We start from the raw sequence: 8210 nt of genomic DNA on the forward strand, positions 1-8210 counted from the left end.
CTTTGGTGGAGTTGAAGAATAGATTGTAATAATACAGTTTTCCTTAGTTATGATAAAAAATAAAAATAGATATAACTGTAATTCTTGTTTGATAACTGTTTTGCTATATGTAATTTTACTATGTTAAAGTTAAAACCTTCCTTTTTATTTAAACAGAAAGGGGGAGGTGATGTGGGATTCCCTCTGTATGCTGTAATTACCATTGATAAATAAATAAAGTGCATTGAGCCTATAGCAGAGCTATAAGGGAACAGAGCTAGGAAGGAAAACTAAGCTGAATGCTGGGAGAAAGGAGGCAGAGTCAGGGAGAAGTCATGTAGCCCTGCAGGAGAAAGACTCTGAAACTTTAGCCTATAAACCACAGCCACGTGGTGATACACAGATTACTAGAAATGGGTTAAATTAAGATATAAGTGTTAGCCAATAAGAAGCTAGAGATAATAGGCCAAGCAGTATTTTAATTTAAAAAAAAGAAAGAAAATGCCTTACCACTAGACATTATGAAGGCATTTTCTCAATTGAGGCTCCCCTCTGATGATTTTGCTTTTGTCAAGTTGACATAAAACTAGCCCCTGCAGTAGCACATACAAAGTTTCAGAACTTAGAGTAGTTTACATATTTGGGTTAGGACTCAGCCTATTCTATGACAAGGTACATATTTCTCTGACTTATATNATGGAGATCTCTTGGGGATAAGTGGATAAGTACCCAGGTCTGCACATGACATTAATTTATATTTCATAGGTACTTTAGGCACACAATTGAGAGCAGTTAAAGTAGTATTTTTAATATGTCTGAATTGTCACTATAACATGTCATCTGAGAGTACCACACATTATTCATGGCTTAATAGTTGTCTTAGTTTTATTATTGCTGTGATGAAACACCATGATTAGAGAAACCTGGAAAGGAAGGGTTTATTTCATTCACAGTTCATGTAACAGTTCATAATCAAAAGTAGCAAGGACAGGAAGACTGGGAACCTGGAGGGAGCTGATACAGGGGCCTTGGATGGTGTTGCTTATTGGCTCACTCCCCATGACTTGCTCAGTCTGCTTCTGATAGAACCCAGCCTAGGAATGGCATACCCACAAGGGACTGGGCCTATCCCATCAACACTAAGAAAATGCTGAGGATGTCCATATGTGTGTGTGTGTGTGTGTGTGTGTGTGTGTGTGTGTGTGTGTGTGTGTACACATACATACATGTACTCCCAATTCTAAAATCAAACCTATTTTATACCCCGAGCATTTTGGACCCATATTATAGCCTTGAAACAAAGTCTAGTTATTTATGAGGCCGCAGCCATTGTACTAAAATATTCAAGGAAACAATTTATTCCAATTATATCTCGTTAATTTGCCAACAAAAAAAATGACTAATTTTCTAACCTGGTGCTTCCCAAGGGAGGTCTAACTTGGCTGAAAAGATTTAATTTGTTTTATTATCCTGTTGACTGTACGCTCCTGGACATCATTGTTAAAGTTGTTTGCCTCAAAACACATTGCAGCAGGAAAAAAATCTGAAGACAGTAGCTTAATATCTTTTTGCACATTTACCTATTATCATAAGAAATAGCATCTGTCTCAATTATGCTAATGAAATCATTCTGTAACTCATAATGGAGCCTGGTATACTATTTCCTGCATATTAAAAATAAAAACATAGCATATTATGCTAATTTCAAAGGAATTTACATCCAGCATATCCCAATTATTTAAAAAGAGGGAGAAGCTATCTAGCTTGTTGGATAATACAGGGACTATTCTACTTGGTCTCATCTTTTTCTAATAAGATTGGACTAGGAAAATACGATAAAACATTACCCAGAAGAAAGCTATTGGGATGCTGCTATACATCTTGAAAGGTAAAATGACAAAAGGAAAACTGATTTTATGAAAAGGAACACTGACTTCTTTATGACCAGTCACTTGACCTACTTCTACAATTGTCATATAGTCATTTAATACAGGATCATTTACATGCATACAGTCCTCCAGATATCTGGTCTTTTAAGAAAACAGTCTTCTTAAGAAATGGGGTAAAATTGTTTCAATAATGTCAGTTTCCCTTAATTACTACAATTAGTATGGAATATGGATAGAAGTCTCTCTGCAAAAAGAGCTCAAACATATATCAACTATGGATGCCATCATAGGTTCCCATTATGTGTTCCCACTTGCTAATAGCTCCTGGGGATTAGCATGAAAACTAACAGGCGTAAGAGGGCTTTCCCATCGTGGAAGCATTCTTCTCTGTTTCAAACAAAGGGCCTCCAGGCTACTGAGTTTTACTCAGTCCAATTATTGAGTCTCCATCTCCGGGGACGTTTCTAGCCCCAATTACAGATTTTCTATGACTGTCTCACATCCCAAATTCCCATGTCTCCTAGCTCACAATTATATGAGGATTGCATTTGTGTATAAAATCATCAACAATCTCTAGCCAAACAAATAAAATAGAGGCTCCATCTTGGGACTATTGAGCCTCGGGGAAAAAAGAATTGGTTGGAGCTCTTACTGTCTCAGCTAAAACTAAATTTTATTTCTACTCTATCACAGTACAGGACAGTCCTGCCGTTTTGATCTCTGCCTATGTACAGCCAATACTTGATCATTCTCTTTAGGGTACTTAATTTCAGACAGGTAAACTTTGGCTCATCTTCCATTGGTGCCATCATATTTCCTTGTTTTGTATTTCCTTGTATTGCTCACAATTGCTATTGTTAAACTGTCTCACATATTCTTTCCAAACAAATCTATTCACAACTTCCATCATTGTACTCTTCCAATTCCTACCTAATCCTTAGAAGTCAGGTAAACTTTATTTTTTTCAATGATTTACTTCTTAATGTTCCTAGATCTTCTGTAACTGGAGTTAGGTCTAGTCTATGAAGCCGTGAGCTTCCAATCGTGATGAGGCCAGGGTGAGGCTTACAAAGATATCTCCATGTTTATCTGTATAAAATGAGACCAGCGATGAAACAAATAAAAAGGCCTTGTGAGATTTTAAAAGTATAAGAAAATGTAGAATCTTGAGATGCGTTTACAGTATTTCTGTTTCAAAAGCTTTCGTTCATACTTCTTTGCACATGGTTTGACTATGACTGGAAACCATACTCAAAAATTCCAATAACATGAACTGAGCTAAAACTCTCTATGCATTTGGGCCACCTCATCCCTGGATACAGATGAAAGCAGAAGTTATGCTTCAGGTACCACAACTAGAAGCCTTTACACTACACTGCTGATTGATGACGTTTTCTTATTTGTAGGCACACAGGAAGGCATGAGTATTGGGAGGAAGTGCGTAAGGCAAAGTCCACTACCGAACAATTTCTCTTCTTCACGGACTGCCTGCCATTCCTTTCCAACACCATGGTGCTCTTTAGAGTAAGAACTCATCTCTGGGGACTAGTAAAATACATTATTTCTAGGAGATTTCAATTTTTACTTCAGTGTTATGGGGAAACTGGGACACTTTAAACCATAAAATGTCCATAAAATGTGGGCATTTGAGACTGTCTTATTCCTGGGGGAAGAAGACTTTTAAACATATTCTGTCATCCAAAAAAAAAAATAAATAGCTTCATAAAACTGCCCCAGAGAAGATGAAGAGGTTGCAATTTGTAAGAACATAATCTTCTGAGACACTTAATAGCCCACAAAATTTAATTATTGATCATAGAATTCTTTTCTTCATGATACTTACAGAACATCCAAAATACCCCTTTCTGAACAGGAGGACAAAGCGCTACTATGCTGTATCAGTTTTGAGGTGCTGCAGTAACAAATAGACAGAAACTTTGTGTCTTAACACAGCACAGAGTTTTACCATACAGATCTGGAGATCAGAAGTCTCAAAACCTGGGTGTTTATTTTCGTGGACATGCTTCTTTTACTTGGTGACAAGATGCTTGATGGGAAAATCCACTCACCTCTTTCTTTCCAGGTACACTCAAAGGCCTTAGCTCATTGCCATTTCTAACTGCTGCAAAATCAGGTGTGTGGTACGTGGAAGCTTTTATCAGGCCCTCCAGCCTCCACTTTGTAGAGTTATTTTGATTGGGAACACATACTCATGTGGGTACACTTTTATGTGTGGGTGCATGTGCACATGAACATATATAGACCAGAGGTCAGCCTTGGTGTTGTTCCTTGGCGGTCATCTCCCTTGCTTTTCTGAGCCAGGGTCCTCGTAGCCCTGGAGATTATTAATAGGCCAGTAAGCTTGGTCAGTTGGGTTCCAAAATTCACTGCTTCTCCCTCCTCAGAACTGGGACTACAAGAGCATAAATACTTTATCCTGGTTTTTCCCAATAGTGACATTCCCTATGAGTTTATGGGTGCCAATAACATTCAAACTACCCCAAACATTTAATTTTGTGATATTTTCAGACATTGGTACCATTAATATATATTTGAAGTAATACTCCTTAACAATGACTTTCTTTAAATCTTGCAAATTTAAATAAAAGACGGTGGAAAGAACAAATATACATTGTACTAGCTTTGGGAGCAACACAATCTCGTTAAATACATAAAGATTTTAAATAATATAAAACACAATAATAGCTGGCGAAAAAAAGAGGACTTGCATTTGAAAGACAGTGAGCATGGTATTTGGGAGGATTGGAAAGAGTAAAGAAAAGGGAGATATGAAATAATTAAAATGCAATCTCAAGAAAGTTCTCAATAGGAATTTCTATAATAATCTTTTTGAGGAATCATATCCTAATCCTGATTTGAAGGCATTCACCTTCCACGGAACATTCAAGGTCATGCAATTTGATAAACATTAACACATGTGTGATGATAATGGAAGATAAACTTTCAATTTTCTGTAACACACTCATAAGGTGTCTCAAGAGACCATTTGGTTCTGGCATTTCTTGTAAAAGACTTTGGATAGCAGAAATCTTTTGATCCTGAAATCCTTGATCAGAGATCTCATTCGGAGAAGATGCCGCTTAATTTTTCAGAGATAGCACAACATTTTGTAATGACATTGAGAGAGCTTCAGGTTCCCTAACTAATGTATTGAATGGAGTCTACTGTGAAAAAAAAAAGATGCCAGTAAAGTCAACAGTGGCCATCACAGTGAAAGGACCTCTCCTAAGGATAATGCAGGAGAAATGGAGCAACCTCCTCATTGAGTACCATTAAAACCATGGTTTCTGCAAAACTAACTGGAAGATGAAGACTGAGTCAGCACCTGGATCGGCCCAGACAGCTTCCTAAACAAGACTTTCTCAGTAACTGAAGGCTTGAATACTGAGAACTACATTTGGCTTCTTCTATTTATCCTTCCCTTTCCTGATTATTCCACCCAAAACTATTTTTGCAAACCACCTACAGTGTAGGAAAGAATTTGCTTGAATCTTCTGGCTTTGTCCAGGAATGAGAAAACTCAAAAATATAATTGAATATGCCACTGTTAACCAAAAGAGGCACCCAGAGTTGCTGTGGAACAATCTTTTTATACACAGTGAAAATGTGTCTCTGCCAAAGGCCCTTCAGATTGTTTTACTAATGGGTGAATGGCCAATAACTAGGCAAGAGAGGATAGGCAGGACTTCCGGGCAGAGATAGGAACTCTGGAAAGAACAGAGGCAGGACTCACCAGTGAGAGGCAGGGTAAGTTGTATGTATAGTACTGAGGGGAGGTAACGAGCCATGTGGAAGAATGTAGATTCACGTAAACAGGTCAATTTAAGTTATAAGATCTAGTTGGGAACAAGACTAAGCTAAGGCCTAGCTTTCATACTTAATAAGAAGCCTCTGTGTAATTATCTGGGAGTTGGTGGTCCAAAGAAAGTACAACCGCACAAGGTGATGCTTTTCGATTATGGATCTGTGCCTTGAGTAAGCACTTCTCAGCTCATTCTGTCTGAGCAATTCCTTGACTCTCCCACTTATCCATAGCTCAGAAAATCTTACTAGGAAACATTTCTTTTGTTTTTCCATTTTATCATACTATATTAGTTATAAAGAGTTTTCACTTATATCAAATATTCTTTCTGTTCTATAGTATACATTCTCTAATAAATATCATTCCGTGATCCAAAAAATACAATCTCAAAAATTTTAAAAAATGTGCAAAACATTGTCCAAGAAAAGATATATGATTATACTTGATATGCTATGTAATTAAATGAGACCTCATTCTTAGAATCTCTGATGGGAAACTACAGACCACAGATACAATCAAGACTGCTGTGTATGTGTTCACGTGTATCTGTGTTCATATGTGTACATGTATGTTCATGTATGTGTGTGCATAGTAACAATAACAACATTAATTAAGTGCTTACTTTCTTCCAGAAATTTTTCTTAGCATTTGTTTTATTACTTGTTACCTTTACAATAACCCTGTGAAGCAATTCCTACGACTGTCCTTACTTTATATTTGAGGAAACTGAGGCACAGTGATGTGATAAGAGCCAAATTTCAAACTGAATAAGTGATAAATCTAGGATTTAAACCCAGCTATTCTCAGCAGTTTGTCTGGGATTTATGTGGGGAAGTTATAGTATTAAGAGAATTATTTTTCTCGATTTTTCCACTTTATTATTATAACATTAATACATGATTTTTGTTTTAATTTTTGTATCACTTATTGATATTAATCTTTTTAAAGATTTATTTATACAGTATCCTTCCTGTTGGCCAGAAGAGGGCACCAGATCTCATAGGTGGTTGTGAGCCACTTCGCGGTTGCTGGGAATTGAACTCAGGACCTCTGGAAGAGAGCAATCAGTGCTCTTAACCACTGAGCCATCTCTCCAGCCCGATATTAATCTTTTTACAACCATTATTTTTATGCCTTTCTCCTGTTTTCTCTTTTTTCTTTTATTGAAAATAAATTTTTTCACACCTAACATATTCTGATTACAGCTTCTCCTACTTCTACCCCTCCAAGGTCCTCCCACCTCTCCTCCCTTCAGACATTCCATCCCATCTGGGTCCGTTCACTTCCTGTCTCTCGTTAGAAAGCAAACAGGTCCTTACGGGCTAATAATAAAATGAAACAAAACTAATACACTGGAGTTGGACAAAACAAATAGAAGGAAAAGAGCACCAAAGAGGGCACAGAAAAGAAAGGCCCACTCACTCGCACACTGAAGAGTCCATAAAAACAGTAAACTGGTGGAGAGCCCTGCAGGCTCTGTGCACACTGCTTCAGTCTCTGCGAGGTCATATGAGCTTAGCTGGTGTAAACTTAGAGGACCTTGTTGTCTTGGTGTTCTCCATCCCTTCCAACTCTTACATTTCTCTTTTGGGAGCATATAAAGTACCTTTCCATACCAAAGACTTGGGACATAGAGGTACAGGCTTTATGTAGACACCTGCTTGACTTTCCCATGTTTAATGAGTTATTGTCTTCAGCAACGGAAACTTGTGGGCAGTTTGCTGAGAGCAACCTACAGTCCTGACAACAGCTAGGTTGTTTGGAAATCTTCATGGGAGCCCTTTAGTCAACAACGCAATTCAATATAACCCATCCTGATACAGGAAGCTTTATTTGGTGAAAAGAGATGGCTTTGGGGGATTCTGTCTCCCCTATTATTTGGTTATTTCGGTCATATCGCCTTCATATATGTATGTATTTTAGGAAGTTTCTACTGTATTAGGGTTCCATCATATCCCTCAAATAGCCAATACTTTTATGTATCTCTCCCCATATTTCCTCCTTCATCCCTCTCTTCCCTCCCACTTGAAAAAATTATGGAACACTTCACAGATTTGCATGACACCCTTGCACTGGGACCATGTTAATCTTCTCTGTATTGCTCCAGTTTTAGTATATGCGCTGCCCAAGTGAACACAGGGAAATAAATGCCACATCATATAAGGCAAGAATACATTCTGTAAGTTTCTCTATGAAGAAAATAAGAACATAGACTATAGACTTGTATTAATTTCTTTGTATTAATCTACAAGTCATATAACAAACATTCAGTTTTTATGACTTGGAATTGATATAAATGGTCACTCACAGACAGAATACTGATATTGAGTTTGTCATTTTCATATGAAACAGAAAAAAAGAATGATCCTAAGGAGAAACTTTTGTAGACGGATAGAGATACAGATATACCTGTGTACATACATACTTTCTCTCATGACTGTGCCTTCAGGTCCCCTCTATCAGAGTAGACCACAGGATCTCAGTCTAATTCATTAACGTCATGTACAACAGAATCAGCA

General features: G+C 37.4%; 1 non-coding gene across 1 annotated transcript; it reads right to left on the bottom strand.

The window, feature by feature from the left end:
- Window positions 1-7721: 7721 nt before the first annotated feature.
- On the bottom strand, window positions 7722-7828 carry LOC126512940 (U6 spliceosomal RNA). The gene has a single exon (XR_007595204.1). It is a non-coding gene; the product is annotated as a U6 spliceosomal RNA (small nuclear RNA).
- Window positions 7829-8210: the final 382 nt, after the last annotated feature.

This window comes from Alexandromys fortis, unplaced genomic scaffold, assembly GCF_014885135.2.
Source record: "Alexandromys fortis isolate MF-2015 unplaced genomic scaffold, M_Fortis_MF-2015_v1.1 scaffold_10, whole genome shotgun sequence".
Classification (NCBI taxonomy): domain Eukaryota; kingdom Metazoa; phylum Chordata; class Mammalia; order Rodentia; family Cricetidae; genus Alexandromys; species Alexandromys fortis.